Source organism: Pan paniscus, chromosome 11, assembly GCF_029289425.2.
Source record: "Pan paniscus chromosome 11, NHGRI_mPanPan1-v2.0_pri, whole genome shotgun sequence".
Taxonomy (NCBI): domain Eukaryota; kingdom Metazoa; phylum Chordata; class Mammalia; order Primates; family Hominidae; genus Pan; species Pan paniscus.
The window spans coordinates 86,974,231-86,992,266 of record NC_073260.2 but is presented as its reverse complement, the minus strand read 5'-3'; the positions used below and the strand labels follow the sequence as shown (position 1 = coordinate 86,992,266).

General features: G+C 43.6%; 1 protein-coding gene across 1 annotated transcript in view; it reads left to right on the top strand.

The window, feature by feature from the left end:
• Window positions 1–4,368: 4,368 nt before the first annotated feature.
• Window positions 4,369–18,036, top strand: part of FRMPD1 (FERM and PDZ domain containing 1) — a 146,237-nt gene continuing 132,569 nt past the window's right edge. Inside the window, exon 1 of the mRNA XM_063594010.1 lies at window positions 4,369–4,496. The gene's annotated coding sequence lies outside the window, so the exon portion shown is untranslated. The remainder of the gene's footprint in view (window positions 4,497–18,036) is intronic.

Here is an 18,036-nt window from a genome sequence, read left to right as displayed (position 1 = left end):
TGTGTGTCTGGGTTATCCATCTCTTGCCTCAGGTCTCTTGCAGTGGTGGGTGGAATTCCCTGGCCACTGCTTTAGTGCTTGTCTTTTGCACTGTGAAATGAAGGCCAGCTGTAGGAAGTATTTAGGAGACGTAATGCAGTTGCAGTAGGAAAAGCACGGGCTTTGGAATGAAGGTTAGGTTTAAGTTCCAGCTCCTCCATGAGGTTGTTTTGAGACCTTGTGCCAGATGCTTAACTTTTCGGGGCTTTAGTTTCTCCAACTGCTACAGAAGGATATAGTAGCTACTTCAAAGTGTTGTTTAAAGAGTGAAATAAGGCCGGGCGCGGTGGCTCACGCCTGTAATCCCAGCACTTTGGGAGGCCGAGGCGGGTGGATCACGAGGTCAGGAGGTCGAGACCATCCTGGCTAACACGGTGAAACCCCGTCTCTACTAAAAATACAAAAAAAAATTAGCCGGGCGTGGTAGCGGGCTCCCGTAGTCCCAGCTACTCGAGAGGCTGAGGCAGGAGAATGGCGTGAACCCGGGAGGCGGAGCTTGCAGTGAGCCAAGATAGTGCCACTGCAGTCCAGCCTGGGCAGTCCAGCCTGGGTGAAAGAGCGAGACTCCGTCTCAAAAAAAAAAAAAAAGAGTGAAATAAAATAATGTACATAATGTGCCTGGCTTATGGTGGACACTTTATAAATCATAGCTACTACTAATAACAAGACATAATTTTTCAGTAGAAAAATTATGAATTGAGCATACTCTAAATGGAGCAAGTAATTTTTTTTTTTTTTTTTTTAACCACAACAGTATCTAAAAGGCCAGGCATGGTGGCTCATGGCTGTAATCCCAGTACTTTGGGAGGCTGAGGCAGGAGGATCACTTGAGCTCAGGAGTTTGAGACCAGCCTGAGCAACAAAGTGAGACCCTATCTCTACCAAAAAAAAAAAAAAAATTTAGTTAGTCATGGTGGTGGCACACACCTGTGGTTCCAGCTACTCCAGAGGCTGAGGTGGGAGGATCGTTTGAGCCTGGGAGATACAGGCTGCAGTGAGCCATGATCGTGCCACCACATGCCAGCCTGAGTGACAAAGCAAGACCCTGTCAAACCCAAACCAAAAACTCCCAGTATCTGCTGTCATTAGTCAGTCCCATTTAAATTATCCCTGGCCTCTGATTCACAGTAAATCTTTTTTAAAAAGTGGCAGAGCACCCACAGTCCTCTTTTCCTCACCTCCTATTTATTCTTTTTTTTTTCTTTGAAATGGGGACTCTCTCTGTTGCCCAGGCTGGAGTGCAGTGGCGCGATCTCAGCTCACTGCAGCCTCCACCTCCTGGGTTCAGGCGATTCTCCTGCCTCAGCCTCCTGAGTAGCTAGGACTACAGGTGCGTGCCACCATGCCTGGCTAATTTTTGTTTTTGTTTCTGTTTTTGTTTTTAGTAGAGACGGCATTTCGTCATGTTGGCTAGGCTGGTCTCAAATTCCTGACCTCAAGTAATCCACCCAACTCGGCCTCCCAAAGTGCTGGGATTACAGACGTGAGCCACTATGCCTGGCCACCTCCTATTTATTCTGCAGCCTAAGGACAGGTTGGGCTTTTGGCCCCGTCTGTTCTCTGAAACTCCTCCTTTGAGAGAAATCCTTATTGCCAAATCCAGGAGATTCTTGTGGTCCTCAAACCCTCTGCAGCATTTGACACTATTCGCCACATGGCCTTTTCAGGAAAGCTCTCCCCTCTTAGCCTCAGGGATACCACATTCTATATCTTTCTTTTCACCTCACTAGATGCTCCATAGCCTCCTTCCACACTCTTCCTTGGGTCACACTTAAATGGCAGCATTCTTTAAGGACCTCTCCTGGATCCCCTTCTCTTCTGTACCCATGGGCAATCTTGCCTGGCCCAAAATGCCATCTTTAGGCTAATGATTTACCACATATGTCACCAGCTCACTTCTCTCCAGAAACACAGAGGTGTATATCCAACCGACCTCCTAACTTCACTGTCTTCTCAGATGTCCCATGGGTACACACTTCACCTGTTCAAGGCAGAACCAATCCTCTTCCCATCTGTCTTAATCCATTTGGGGCTGCTATTACAGAATATCTGAGACTGGGTAATTTATGAAGAACGGAAGTTTATTTTCTCTCAGTTATAACGAGACTGGGAAGTCCAGGATCAAGGTGCTGGCATCTGGTCCAGTGAGGGCCATCTTGCTGTATCCTCACATGACAGAAGGTGGGAGGGCAAGAGAATGCCCACTCCTGAAAGCCCTTTCATAAGAGCACTAATTCATTCAAGAGGGTGGAGCCCTCATGACCTAAATCTCCCATTAGACTCCACCTCCTAATACTGTTGCATTGGGGATTAAATTTTCAACACATGAAATTTTGGTCACACATTCAAACCATAGCACTCTTCTAATCAATCTTAACTCTTATGCTGTCTAGCCCAATGACTGGCACTACCATCCATTCCCTCTGGTTGTTAAAGCCAGAAATCTGGGAGTCAGCTTGACTCTTGCCCCACCCATAGGCCCTACCTTGAATTAACCACTAAGTTTTGTTGATTCTATCTCCTTAATATCTCCAAAAGTCATAATATTCTTTCTGTTCCCACTACTACCACTTTTGCTCAGGCCACCCATTAATTGGTCTTTATTCTGTCTTATCCTCGCTAGTGCATTTTCTACCTTGCAGCCTGAGTGATCTTCCTAAATATACATTTTATAGTGCAAAGACCCAAAGCAAAGAGTTTGGTGAGCTCAGGGAACATCCAGCAGATCGGTATATGGAGATAGAGGCGGGAGGTTGAGTGGGAAAAGAGAAGAATAGACGAAGAGTGAAGAAGAGGCAACAGGTTGAGGAAGAGAGTAAAAAGGGATGATGTTGGTGGGAAGATAGGTCTTTGCACATTAATTCTTTCTGATTAAAATTCCTTTTCCTGGCCAGGTGTGGTGGCTCACGCCTGTGATCCCAGCACTTTGGGAGGCCGAGGTGGGAGGATCACGAGGTCAGGAGATTGAGACCACGTGGTTAACGTGGTGAAACCCCGTCTCTACTAAAAACACACACACAGAAAATCCCTTTTTCTATCTCTTCATCTGGCTAATTCCTAATGTCATTCAGAAATAGCTGGGTGCAGTGGTTTATGCCTGTAATCCCAGCACTTTGGGAAGCCGAGGCGGGCGGATCACCTGAGGTCAGGAGTTCAACACCAGCCTGGCCAACATGGTGAAACCCTGTCTCTACTAGAAATAGAAAAAAATTAGCCGGGAATCATAGCAGAAGCCTGTAATCCCAGCTACTGGGAGGCTGAGGCAGGAGAATTGCTTGAACCCGGGAGGTGGAAGTTGCAGTGAGCCAAGATTTCGCCACTGCACTCCAGCCTGGGCAACAAGAGTGAAACTCCATCTCAAAAATAAATAAATAAATAAATAAATAAATAAATAAAAGAAATCACCTTAGATATCACCTTTTCCAAAAAGTCTTTACTAGTTTAGTTAATGGTTACTTGCCAGTGCTGGTTCCTTAGTTGTAACCATGGTACCACTGTAATACAGGATGTTAATACTGGGGAGACCAGGGTGAGAAGTATATGGAATTCTCTGCACTATCTTTGCAACTTTGCTATCAATCTTAAACTATTCTAAATAAAAAGGTCATGAGAAAAATTCCACTAGCCCTCCTGTGCTGGCTTAGCTGCTGCTTCTGTGTGTCTATGAGACCTGTGCCTACTCTTGTCCAAGCGTCAAAGCGCTTAGCATAATATCTTACCATTGTCTATGTGTTTTTCTCTTCCACCAAAATAAGGATGGGAATCACGTCTTCTCATTTTTGTATCTCTCATGCCAACACAGTGCCTAGCAAATGAGAACTGTTTGGTTATCTCCTAAGTAAATGTTTATTGTAAATAAGTTTATTTTAGGGGGCACTACCAAAGCTCTTATTACAGGGTAACCTGAAATTATAGGAAAAAAGAACCTAACAGTCTCAGATATTAGAAATGACTTGTAAGCTCTGTTTGCTTCTCAGCATGGAGGACTTGGCAGACCTGTAGTGATGGATATACTTGAACATCCCGTGCATCCCTACACACAATGTTTCTGTTTCCAGGAGAGCCACGTGATCCTTGTTCCTCTGAAGGTAAAGAGTCCCAGGCCAGCTGAGCTGGGTTAATTCACTCCAGGTGAGCCTCACAGGCTGCTGCCAAATCCCAGGAGGGTGTGGACTGTGTGCGAGTGCAGGAAAGCCAACTAGGGCAGAGGGCAAAGGAACCAGTTGGAAGAAGAATGACACCACAGGGAGATGAATCTCCGGTTAAGCAATTCTAGTCCCAGCTCTTGCATTAATGAGCTGCGTGACCCTGGCCAAGTGTCTATCTCTTAGTAGGCGCCAGAGTCCATATCTGTAAAATGAGGGCTTGGATTGGCTGGTCTCTACAGTCTCTTCCAGGATTGATGCTGGGATTTGGTGATCAGTGTGAAGACTGTGGACACTGGTGGAAGGAAGGAGGTAAGTGTGTGTTAGGAGCATACGGCAACTGAACCATTGGTTTGGGTTAGCAGGCACCATGAGCAAAAAAACAAACAAAGCCAAAAATATGAGTTAGGTCAGAGATGTGTTTAAGTCATCCTGGAAGTAGAGACTTCTGGGACACAATAGTTCGACCGCTGTGTCTTAAGGATTTAACTCAGATCCATCAGAAGGAAACATTCCTAAGTATTGGAGTGGGGGAGGTGGGTGGCAGAGCAGTTGTGATTTATACTTAATAGAATGATCACATTTGGGGAGGTTTTTGTGTTTATTGGCTAATAAGTTTTTTGTTTTGTTTTGTTTTATTTTGTTTTTGAGATGGAGTTTTGCTCTTGTCGTCCAGGCTGGAGTGCAATGGTGCAATCTCAGCTCACTGCAACCTCTGCCTCCTGAGTTCAAATATTTCTCCTGCCTCAGCCTCCCAAGTAGCTGGGCTTACAGGTGTGTGCCACCACGCCCGGCTAATTTTTTGTATTTTTAGTAGAGATGGGGTTTCTCCATTTTGGCCAGGTTGGTCTCGAACTCCTGACCTCAGGTGATCCGCCCACCTCAGCCTCCAAAGTGCTGGGATTACAGGAGTGAGCCTGTAATCTCATTATTACATAGTTTTGATTATTTGCTTTTCACTGAAATTATCTGTAATTTAAGTGTTGGAGATGATGCGAAGAGTAACACCTGGAACTTGGCTGGGGCAGGCATGGCAGCAATGCAGTGTTTTTGAATGCAACTGTTAAACGTGCGAATTAAAATTATTTGGAGTTTGAGGCTATGAACTATAAAATCATAAAAATTCAGCATTTTCTTAATCTAAGTGAAAAAAAATCCAGTTTATTTCAAAGTTTACCTTTCTTGACTAGGTAGTAGTGGCTTTGGTGATTATATTAAAGATTATATTAAAGAAAAGTGTCTATTTGCCTAATTGAATAAATATATTGTAACCAATCATTACTAGTTAAGAAGATCTGGTACCTGGTAGAGAACTTAGGGTGAGTAGAGAAGAAAATAACAGCGTGATTGTTAAAAATCCTAAGAAGATTCTTTTTGTTCACTGTATCAGAATTTCTGAGAGGTGGGTGGAAACACCCACTTTTGTCCCTGAAAGAACTGGAAATATGTAGTCACAAGGTATGCTTAGAAACAGGGGCTTCTGGCTCAGAGCAACTCCTTCCAAATCTGGTCCTCCTTCTGTGTGGACCAAGTTTTCTTTCCTTCTTAGAAAAATAGTTATGTAATGATTCACTTGTGTTCAGGGATAGTAGAAAATTGCTTAACCTCATAAAGATTTTGGATTTAAATCCTGATGGACAAGGCACCAGCCAAATGTTAGCGTGAAGATGTGTGTCCTTGGTCCTCAGCATTGAAGTGGGCCAAGAGCAAAGAAAAGACCTTCCTGAAAAATGAGGGAACCAGCCAGAACCAGGGAGAATGAAGGGAAGTGGGCCAAGCATTAGGGCCACAGGAAGAGGAGCCAAAACCCCAAAACAGTAATAGTTAGCATTATTGAGCATTTCTGCTGTGCCAAGCATGGTTCTAAATCATTGAATATAATTCTCACATCAACCCTCTGAGGCAGGCTCTATTATTTCCACTTTACAAATGGAAAAGTCAGGCACAGAGAGGTTAAATAGTCACCCAAGGATAATCAGATAGTACATTGTGGAGCTGGAATACAAACCCAGGCAGTTCCACTGTGGAGTCGTTGCTGTTAGTCACCGTGCTTCAGTGCATATATAACCTTTCGATACTGTATATGACTTTCAGTCTGTGCTTCCAGTACCCAGCCTGGGGCTGGGAAGGTAATGGACTTTGCTGGATGTTCCTGAACTGAATCGAACCCAGCAGACTCAGCCTGTGCCCAAACCTGGTACCTGGAGTCTGTAGGAGGCTCTGTTTGGCTCAGCACAATCCTTGGGAGAAGCAGAATGCTAGCCAGTCCCTGAGGGCTGGCAACAAAGCCCAACCCAGCCAGGTGACAGATCATGGCAGGACTCCCCCTTACTGCATTGAAAGGGGTAGGAAAAGCATGGGCACTCAAGAAACCAGAGCTGACGGAGAAGAGAAAGCAGCCTGGCCATTCCATAGCACATACTGAGAACCCACTCTACACCAGCCCCTGCTCTGGGCACTAGCCACTGTCAATATAGAATTAGATTGTGCATATTCTGTGCCCTAGAGGAGCCCCCTGCTAATGGTGAGAAAGGCCACCTATCTGATAGGACTTTGGAAATTGCCTTGGGACCTCTGTCCTGGTTTGTACAGCAGATAAGACTAATTCCAAATCATATTGTCATTCTGGTAGAATTTTATTTATTTATTTATTTATTTACTGACTGAGACAAGGTCTCACTCTGTCACCCAGGCTGGAGTGCAGTGGCATGATCATAGCTCATCACAACCTCAAATTCTTGGGCTGAAGGGATCCTCCCACCTCAGCCTCCTGAGTACTGGGACTACAGGTTCATGCCTGGGTAGTTTTTAAATTTTATGTAGAAGCAGGGTCTCACTTTGTTGCCCAGGCTGGTCTTGAAGTCCTGGGCTCAAATGATCCTTCCACCTCAGCCTCCCACATAGCTGGGATTACAGGCATGAACCGCTACACTCAGCCTTACGGAATTTTAAATATTCAGCTCACTGCCCACTAACCGAAATCAGGAGATGGGTTGTGTAATCTGTAGACCCCTGGATGAACTTTTTGGAGCAAGGATGTAGGGGTAAGGTTATGGCAGGTCTGGGTAGACAGAATCTGCAACAGGACTCTGTAATTAAAATGGCAGTAGAGATGGTTGGATAAGAGAGGGGAGAAGGAAAGAAACCTGCTCTTGTGTTCATAAAACAGTAGGGCAGATTTATCCCGGTGGAAGAGGGCATTTATTCTGTGTGCTAGCCATGGAACCATCTATTGGATCAAGCCTCTTGAGTGATGAAAAAATTATTGTAGACTAGGGACTTATTTGGTGCTGAAAGTGATGTCTGATTTGCTTGTTGTACTGGTGGCATTCTTTGTATTGCCTTGTTTCACTCTCAGAAGTATTCTGGGTTGGATGACAAACTTTATGGTCACACCGCCCATGGACAAAAAGACACCTGTATTTTTCTGGTGGCCCTGAGTTCTAAATTTTAAAGCCAAAGAGAGGTTGGTGTATAAAGCACCTCTTGCTAAATAGCATTTTCTTCTGTCACCACCATGCTGAATATGCACAAAACTCTTTTCTTTTCCCTCTTAGCTTGGCTGGAAATATAAAACTAAAATTTACTTTAAAATTAATAGAAAACAAAAAAGATTCCCTTTAAACCAGAAAAACAGATACAGGATAGAAATTTATTAAGTTCTTGCCACAGATCAGCTTGACTGGCTCAGTTCAGAATGATCAGTTCCTGGATTGTTTAGCTCTCCTCCACCTAGAGTTCTGGGACACACAGCCAGAGAGAGGCTGGAGTAGGGGTGTCTGCAGGGAACCATAGATGTAAGGGAGTCCTTGGCCCTTCACATGTCATTCTGGGCTATGAGACCCTGAGGGGTTAGTCCTTGACTCCTGGGAGAAGGGAGAAGGGTTTTGTTTTTATTATTTTTTCACATGAAGCCACCGCTTGAAGCATAGTGACAGTGAATGTAGAAATCATTAGAAACATGGTTGAGCACAGTGGCTGACACCTATAATCCCAGCACTTTGGGAGGCCGAGGCGGGTGGATCACTTGAGGTCGGGATTTCGAGACCAGCCTGGCCAACATGGAGAAATCCCGTCTCTAATAAAAATACAAAAATTAGCCAAGCATGGTGGCTCGTGCCTGTAATCCCAGCTACTTGGGAGGCTGAAGCAGGGAGAATCACTTGAACCCGAGAGGCGGAGGTTGCAGGGAGCCGGGATCACACCATTGCACTCCAGCCTGGGTGACAAAGTGAGACTCCATCTCAAAAAAAAAAAAAAAAAAATCATTAGAAACAAAAGAATCCGGGGAAAGGAATGAAAGTGGTGTTTCATGAAGTTTAATTGAGCAAAGACCTCCTCATTAGCAGCAGTCGGTTCAGTTTATGTGACCTCATTTAAGGAAAAAAAACAAGGATTAGGGGAAAAAGTGCCTCCTTTGTGTTACTGTTCCTTCTCTCTCTCACTGGTACATCCACCTGTATCCTTGTGGTTGTGTTGCCATTGCTAAATTCATCAAACACGGTCTGTGATTGTATGTGACCTTAGTCATCTATTTGTTACACAAGCATTTTTGGATTGTTTGAACCATTCAACACCTCTTTCCTTTGCATATAAATGGAGATTAGGAGGATTCTTAATAGGTAGTTATTGAGCCTCAAGCCTGTCATAGATATTAAGGAGAATTACAGGGTCGGGGATTTATAGTCAAAATTCAAAGAGATGTGAAAATAATGAGAAACCTCATGGTTTAGGTTTTGATGTTAGAAGCTCGCTGCTTCAAAGATCTAGAAATGTGTAATAAAACCATACCAGCTCTCGTTTCTACTTCCCCAACATAAAACAGCTAAAGATCACTGAATAAATTAATAGACGATAGCAAGAGTATGTTTCTTCAAGGGAAGTTCCTCTGAGAAGCTTGCTATTTCAGGAAGACATGGGTCGTGGCTTTTGTGAATCAATTTTAAAAGGAGCCAGATAAACTTGTGGCCAGCGATAACATCTATAGCCATTGAAGGCGAGACGGGGTAGTCAGTTCTCATGCTGCATTCCATTTAAACCCTGTGTCACGAAGGCTACGTGAACAGGCTGGGAATGTCTTCCCCACAGGGTCCTTGCTGGTATTCAATTTCTCCTGATAAACTGCCTCATTCTCCATGTCAAACCCTTTTCAAAGCTTGACATAAATTCTGGGTTGATGAAGTAACATACTGATTATTTAAGAAACATGGCATAACTTATAAGGACTAGGATGCATGCCCAACTCTTCAAAGTTTTGAACTCTGGGGCCTAGAAACCAATTTCAAAGGCACTGCCTACTTGCTTTCTTTCTCTTCTTTCTCTCTTTCTTTCTTTTTTTTTTCTTTCTTTCTTTCCTTCCTTTACATCCTTCCTTCTTTTCTTTTCCTTCCTTCCTTCCTTCCACTTTCTTTCTTCCTTCCTGAGACTGGGGGAGGGTAGTTGGTCTCACTATGTTGCCCAGGCTGGACTTGAACTCCTGGGCTCAAGTGATCCTCCTATCTCAGCCTCCCAAGTAGCTGGAACTATAGGCACTTGCCACTGTGCCTGGCAAGGCTTAGTTTTCTTTTGCAAATCATTCCTGGGAATTGACACAGAAACAACTTATTAATCTTAAAAGCAACCATATTCATAACTTCATAGTAACGATAAAAATACTGAGAGTATTTAAATTTCAATAAGAATAATAGCTGAAATGTATTGGGGGCATATTGTGTGCTAGGCCCTGTGTACACTGAAAGTTTTACATGGATTGTCTTGTTTAATCCTCCCAATAATAAGCATTATTATGTAGGTGTTATTATATTATCCCAGTTTTACAGATGAATATTATTACAGTCCAACCGTGCTCCTGAATTCCTGACCAAACATCCAACTGTCCACTCAACATCTCTGTTTGGATGTTTAATAGGCATCTCAGGTCGGGCATGGTGGCTCACGCCTGTAATCCCAGCTACTTGGGAGGCTGAGGCAGGAGAATCACTTGAACCTGGGAGGCGGAGTTTGCGGTGAACCCAGATCACGCCATTGCACTCCAGCCTGGGCAACAAGAGAGAAACTCTGTCTCAAAAAAAAAAAAAAAAAGCATCTCAAGTTTAAAATGTCTAAAACTTGGCTCCTAATATTCCCTTCTTGTTCCTCTGCCCCCAAGAAACTTCCTCCCCTTCAGTTTTCCTCATCTCAGGTAGTGGCAAGTCCAGCCTTCAGGTTGCTGAGGCCCAAAACCTTGGAGTCATCTTTGACTCCTCTCTTTCTCTCAAACCCTGCATCCAATCTGGTCAGCAAATCCTGTTGCTGCACCTTCATAAAGCATATCCAGAATCAGAGTACTTCTCACTCCTCCACTGTTACTTCCCTGCTTCAAACCACCATCCTCTTTCACCCGGATGATTGCAGTAACCTTCCGCCCTCACCCCCTTCAAGTCTGTTCTCATCATGGTAGCTAAAGTGCTCTTGTTAAAATGCAAGTTCAAAACCTTTCAGCGGCTTCCCATCTGACTCAGAGTGGAAATCAAAGCCCTTACAATGGCTACAAAGGCTCCACAGGGGCCCGTGTCTTCTCTCACTGGCTGTCCTTCCCTCAGCCTTCCTCACTAGCTTCCTCGGCTCCAGCCTCCTTGCTCTTCATCAGGAAAGCCAAGCCTACTCAGGGCCCCAGAGTCTTGGCCCTGATTCTTCCCTCTGCCTGGACTGCTTTCCCCAACACCCTATCCACAGGCTTTGGAGCTGCCTCTCTTTCAGGTCCAATGTCACTTTCCCAGAAAGCCCTGCCCTGAAGCCCCATTTAGTTTTTACAACTACCCCCGGCCAGCAGTCCTCATGTTTCTTCCCAACTTTAGTTTCTTCCCAGCACTTGCCACCATTGAACATACTACATAGTTTTCTTAATTTGTTGTCTCTTTCCCCACAATAGAATGTCAGCTCCATGAATGTGGAGATGTTTTTGAATTTTGAATCATTATGGATACATAATAGTTGTACATAGTTACGGGATACATGTGATATTTTGATGCAAGCATACAGTGTATAATGATCAAATCAGAGTCATTGGGTTATCCATCACCTCAAGCAAGGGCAGAGATTTTTGTCTCTTTTTTTTTACTGCAGTATCCTTAGTGGCCAGAACAGTGTCTAGCACATAAGAGACACTCCATTTGTTGAATAACTGAATAAATGAGGAAAGTGAGGTTTAGGACTTGCTTGACTTTATTTTATTTTATTTTATTTTTTTAGAGACGGAGTCTCACTCTGTCAAAAAAACAACAACAACAAAAAAACAAATGGTATACTGTTTACACTGTCCTATATCTCTCTTTTTCATTTATCATATCATATACGTTAGAGATTGTGTTATATCAGTACATGAATAACTTTCACATTCTTTTTTTTTTTTTTAAGACAGCGTTTCTCTCTTGTTGCCCAGGCTGGAGTGCAATGGCGCGATCTCGGCTCACTGCAAACTCCGCCTCCTGGGTTCAAGAGATTCTCCTGCCAAAGCCTCCTGAGCATCTGTGATTACAGGCGTGCGCCATCACACCTGGCTAATTTTGTGGGTTTTTTTCTTTTAGCAGAGATGGGGTTTCTCCATGTTGGTCAGACTGGTCTCGAACTCCCAACCTCAGGTGATCTGCCCGCCTCAGCTTCCTAAAGTGCTGGGATTACAGGCGTGAGCCACCATCCTGGCCTCACATTCTTTTTTAAACAAAGATACATTGTATTTTATGTATGGACATACTAAAATTTATTTAACCAGTCCCCTATTGATGGACTAAAATTTATTTAACCAGTCCCCTATTGATGGACATTTAGGTAGTTTCCAATCTTTTTCTGTAATAAATAATGCTGCAGTTAATACCTTTGTGCAAGCATCATTTCACCCATGTAAAAATACGTTTGTAGGATAAATTCCTAGAAGAGGAGATACTGGGCCAAAGGGTATGTGCATTTGTAATTTTTTTTTTTAACAAAGTCCAGCCCTTCAGTCTAGCATTTGTAATTTTGATAGATATTGCCAAATTTCCCTTCTTGACCTTTGTACCAATTTGCATTCTCATCAGCAATGTATGTGAGAGGTTAGAAGCTCTTAACCTTGAGTTCACAGACCCTGAAATTGTATAAGCAAATTTTTTGTGCTTATGCGAATCTACGTGTGCTTCTGCGGACAGCCCGTGGGGCTGTCAGCAGATTCTCAAAGAACTTGAAATCTCCCAACAGGTTAAGAATCATTGCTTGCAGGAAGCCTTACTCTTGAAGATCTAATATAAAGAAGGGATTTCTTCAAATTATAAAATGATTTTGAAAGGATTCTGATTTTCAAAGGGAATCACTAAAAATGTCTTGTGCATTTACAATACAATGAAATTGATGAAATTAAATATGTGCACTTATTTTATTTGGTAGACTCTTTTTTTGCCCAAGTGTATATTGGTTCTAAGAGGATTTGGAGCAAATCCCACTACAATAAAAGCTATGTGTAACAAAAAGATATTTGAGCCTCCAGGTAATACACCCTTTATTTCAAATAATAGTAAACCTGTATGCATAGCTTTGGGTTTATATGTTTAAGATGCTGTATTTGGAAACATTTTTGACATACCTTAGTGCACAGAGCTTAATGCAGAGCTTGGCATACAGTAAGCCTTCAATGTCTATCTTCTGTATTCTTTTTTCCCTTTACTCCTTATCTTAGAATGTGCAGCGTTTCACAGATCTGGTTATAATGACATTGGACCTAAAGTGATTCTCTCAGCCTAGGAGAGAGGCCAGTGGCGATTCCCAGTGGATCAGCCTGGATATAGGCTCTTGATTTCCTGAGCCCTCAGCTCAGTGGTTCTTTCCTCCACTCAGGCCCCAGCACATATGCAAAATACACTTAAGCCCTTGTCTTCTGCTTCATTTCCTTGACCATTTATAGGCCTAGAAACCCTGACCTATATCCCAGGGGTGTGATGTGGATTGACCAGTAAACCATTATTAATTGTGAAGTAAACATTCATTATTGTTAGCACTGTTTCCGGTCTGGGTTCCTGACCTGGAGAGAGAACCTGCTTGCACAGTGGCTCTCTGTGGGAGTTCAGAACACCCACAAACTTATGAGGGGTGTGTCCTCCTTTGAAGTATGCTAGGAGTACTTCAAAGTTTTTTTGTTTTTGTTTGTTTTTGCTTTTGTTTTTGTTTTTGTTTTTGAGATGGAGTCTCGCTCTATTGCCCAGGCTGGAGTGCAGTGGCGTGATCTCGGCTCACTGCAACCTCCGCTTCTCGGGTTCCAGCGATTCTCCTGCCTCAGCCTCCCAAGTAACTGGGATTACAGGCGTGCACCACCATGCCCAGCTAATTTTTTTTTTTTTTTTTTTGAGACGGAGTCTTGCTCTGTTGCCAGGCTGGAGTGCAGTGGCACGATCTCAGCTCACTGCAACCTCTGCCTCCCGGGTACAAGCGATTCCCCTGCCTCAGCCTCCCAAGTAGCTGGGATAATTTTTGTATTTTTAGTAGAGACAAGGTTTCACCACATTGGCCAGGCTGGTCTCGAACTCCTGACCTCAGGTGATCTGCCCGCCTTGGCCTCCCAAAGTGTTGGGATTACAGGCATGAGCCACCGTGCCCAGCCTACTTCAAAGTATTTTAAAGGATTTGAGTTCACGGGAGAGATGTCCTGTTTTTAAGTGACTACGAGAACCTGGTCACTGTTCCCAATATCAGAAGGACTGCCATGGGGCAGAGGATGAGGAGTTGTCCTTCAAGGGTCCAGAGGGCAGAACTAGGACCAGTAGGAAGGTAGATGTTAACCTGAGAATAGGAAGAACTTTAATAGCTAGAGCAGTTCAACTACCACCAACTGCCTGAAAAAGCAAGAAGTTCTTTCCAGTCATGAAAACGTTCAAGCAAAGGCAAGGTGATTTTTCATTTTCAAAAATAATTTATTGATTGATTACCTACCATGTGCAGGACATTGTCCTAAGTGCTAGAGGAGCCCAAATGTGAACTAGGCAAGTAGTGTGCTCCTAGAGAGCTCCTGGTGTAAGAGGGAAGATAAAAGTCATCTATCCATGCATCCATTCACTCAGTGAATATATACTGAGCACCAACTATGTATGTGACAGGCATCATAGCACTGCAGATACAACAGATAACAAAATGAAGATTTTTGTACCTTTCAGGTGGTAGATGAGATTGACAGTAAGATTCCCTAAAGCAAGAAGTTAATGTTACCCTTTGAGAATGAAATTAGGAAAAGTTAATGTGAAACAAACCAACAAAATCAACTGGCTAATGGGAATGTAATTATAACTAAGAGAGCTTAAATACAACAAATCATATGATACTTTGCTGGCTCTCAGTGTAAAGGGGTTAGTCTGCCTGGAGCTCGAAAACAGAGACGCAGCGGAAAAATATTTTAAAATTTGTTCCTAGCGTTCTCTGAAGACAGGGTAGTCAACCATGGACTGAAGACAGGGTAGTCAACCATGGACTGAAAACATCAGGCTGCCACAGCTCAGTGACACTGGCCACTGAGATCATTCAACTCACACTCTTTCAAGCACCTTTTCTTCTTCTCTTGGCTCCTATGTACCTTCAGGTTTAACTTAAATATAACTTTTCTGGAAAGCCTCTTCTGTATTCTCAGAGTACTATGTACTATGTACTGCTTCATGGCACTTATTACAGCCATAATTTATTAACTGTTTATTTATTTAGTGTCTGTCGTCTCTCACTAGACTGGAAGCTGCATGAGGGCAGAAGCCCTGTCAATCTTATCCACCCTTGCCTCCTACTGCCTGGCACGTAGAGGCACTCAGGAAATATTTGTCAAATGACTGAATAAATAAATGAAAGACTGAATGAATTGGACTTCCCGGGAAGATTTTCTTATAAGGGAAGAATGCTGCCAGCAGAGAGGGGACTTTATTTCTGAGATTCTTGGAGACCTCTCTTATGACATCACTCTAACATAGGTAGAAAATGAACAGGAATGATCTATGGGACTTCAGAGATGGGGTAGCAATTATGGAAGTGGTTGTTGAAGAGTGGACACCTAGCCCAAGTCTTGAATCAAAGATGGGATTAGGCATGTGGGACTAAGGGGTAGAGGGAAAAAGATTATTCTAGGCAGAAATGGACAACACAGGCAAAGATACCAAGTCTGGAATGCAGAGTGCATATAGGGAAGAAATGGGAAATAACATGGGGAAGGCAGGCTGGGATCCCAATGAGACAGGCAGGATGAAGAATATGGACTTATTCATATTCATCTGTTGGTAGGGTTTGCCACAGAGGGAATCCCTGCATTGCACCGGGGCGTCAGTTCCTTCCGTAGTGTTTCAAAAGGCATGGTGTGGACAATGAAATTGACTGAATGACTCCAGGGAAAGGCCAGCTGAAATGTTTCCCAAAAAACCTTCACAGTGGGGCATTACCTTAATGAAGTTACAGGGTCCAGTTTCTGGCCCTTTGCCCCTGAGGTTCGGAAGTCTAATTTGTCAGCAGTCAAGGGTGTCTAGGCTCACAAGGCTAATGTACATAACCAGGATGCTAGCTTATTTACAAGGAAAACTAGAATTGCTGAAGGTTTCAAATGTTCAAGGCCTATGACTAGAGCATTCTAGCCCAGTAAGTAGGCCACATGAGAAGTCATATTATAATCAGGTGTCAGTTTATTAACTCATGGTAAGAAATACAATTGCCAAGGGACGCCTAAGTCCAATGGCTAATGGATTTATTTCTTGTAGGTGGAGCTACATGAAGCTAAACTATAATTAGATTGCTTGATAAGTGTGGAATTAAAACAAGGGGAAGAAATTAAAAGAATGTTTAGAGGCATCTGGCCTAGACCTCTATAATAGGGAGATACCTGTCATCAGAATTACCCAAATCTCCTTCTTAACCAGAGCCCCTTTGCCAAGACTTGCTTGTCTGACCTTGCAGGGTTGCTACCTTTTCTCGTCTTTTCTTTCTTTCTTTTTTTTTTTGTGTGTGACACAGGGGTCTCACTCTGTCACCCAGGTTGGAATGCAGTGGCGTGATCTCAGCTCTCTGCAACCTCCGCTTCCCAGGCTCAAGTGATCCTCCTATGTCAGCCTCCTGAGTAGCTGGGACCACAGGCATACCATGCCTGGCTAATTTTTTTGTATTTTTTGGTAGAGATGGGGTTTAGCTGTGTTGCCCAGGCTGGTCTTGAACTCCTGAGCTCAGGTGATCTACCCACCTCGGCCTCTGAAAGTGCTGGGATTACAGGCATGAGCCACTGCACCGGTCTCTAGCATTTTCTTAGCTCGTCAACCTCGCTTCTGATTGAGCTTTTCTTCTTTACCTGTATTAATATTTTCAATGAGATTTCATCAAGTGGTCCCGGTCTGAGAACCATTCTGTTTCTTTAAGGTGACTTAGCAAATCTCTACTCTAATACATTATGTGTTGATGTCCTATTTTAACTCTCAAGGACAATCTCATTTCTAATTCTTTCAGGATCACTCACTGTTGCCCTTAGTACTGACAACACTTTACAGCCTCAAGATTTTAGGGCACCCCAAGCCCCAGATGGCTTAGAGCAATCTTATTTAACATTGTCGGGATTTCCCAAACTAGATAAAACCTCAGTGATAATAACTCCTTCCATTCCATTCATGTGTTTCTTTGTAATCAAAACACATGATCACATCTGTTCTTTTTTTTTTTTTTTTTTTTTTTGAGACAGAGTCTCCCTCTGTCACCCAGACTGGAGTGTAATGGCATTATCTCAGCTCACTGCAACCTCCGTCTCCTGGATTCAAGCAATTCTTATGCCTCAGCCTCCCAAGTAGCTGAGATTACAGGCACCCACCATCATGCCCAGCTTGTTTTTTTGTGTATTTTTAGTAGAGACGGGGTTTCACCATGTTGGTCAGGCTGGTCTTGAACTCCTGACCTCAAGTGATCCATCCGCCTCGGCCTCCCAAAGTGCTGGGATTACAGGCATGAGCCACTGTGCCCAGCCCTTTTTTTTTTTTTTTTTTGACAGAGTCTTACTCTGTCGCCCAGGCTGGAGTGCAGTGGTATAATCTCAGCTCACTGCAACCTCTGCCTCTGAGTTCTAGCTATTCTCCTGGTTCACCCTCTCACGTAGCTGGGATTTCAGGTGTGTACCACCACACCCGGCTAATTTTGTATTTTTAGTAAAGACGGGGTTTCACCATGTTGGCCAGGCTGGTCTCAAACTCCTAACCTCAAGTGATCCATCCACCTTGGCCTCCCAAAGTGCTGGGATTACAGGCATGAGCCACTGCGCCCGGCCCACGTCTGTTGTTTTATTCCATCATCCTAAGAACTCTTGAGGCAAAGGGCAGGGATTGGAGTTGCTTATGGTCACACAGTTAATAAGAGGTGGAGACAGATCTCAGAGCCCAGGGCACTTTCTGTTGCATCCTGCTGTTGCACCATGAAAAAGAACAGAGTTTTCTTGTAAATTCCACCTGCACTGAGAAGAAATATCACATAATACTATTGTTAGATTTACCCACTTGAAGGTCAAGCACAGAAGTCAGATTTGAGGCTTACCATGAAATCATGATTGAAAAATCTAGTATCAGAAGTAGGGCTTGATTTGGAGTACTGTAGATGGGTCTAGTCTCTCCGTATCTCTAGGAGATAGAACAACAGGATTAGACAGACCCCTCAGGGCAGAGTTGGCAGGAGCAAAGACCAAATCATAGATTGGAAGGCACAACAGTGATCCTAGAGTTAGAATGAAGGGGGCTGGTGTTCCTGGGGTATATTACCACCAAGCTACAGGAAACATAGGGTTGAATGACCCCTCTTAGACTCAGAAGTCTTTTCCTCTAAACACTGCTGGATGTACAAGGACCCATTCTTATGCATTGCT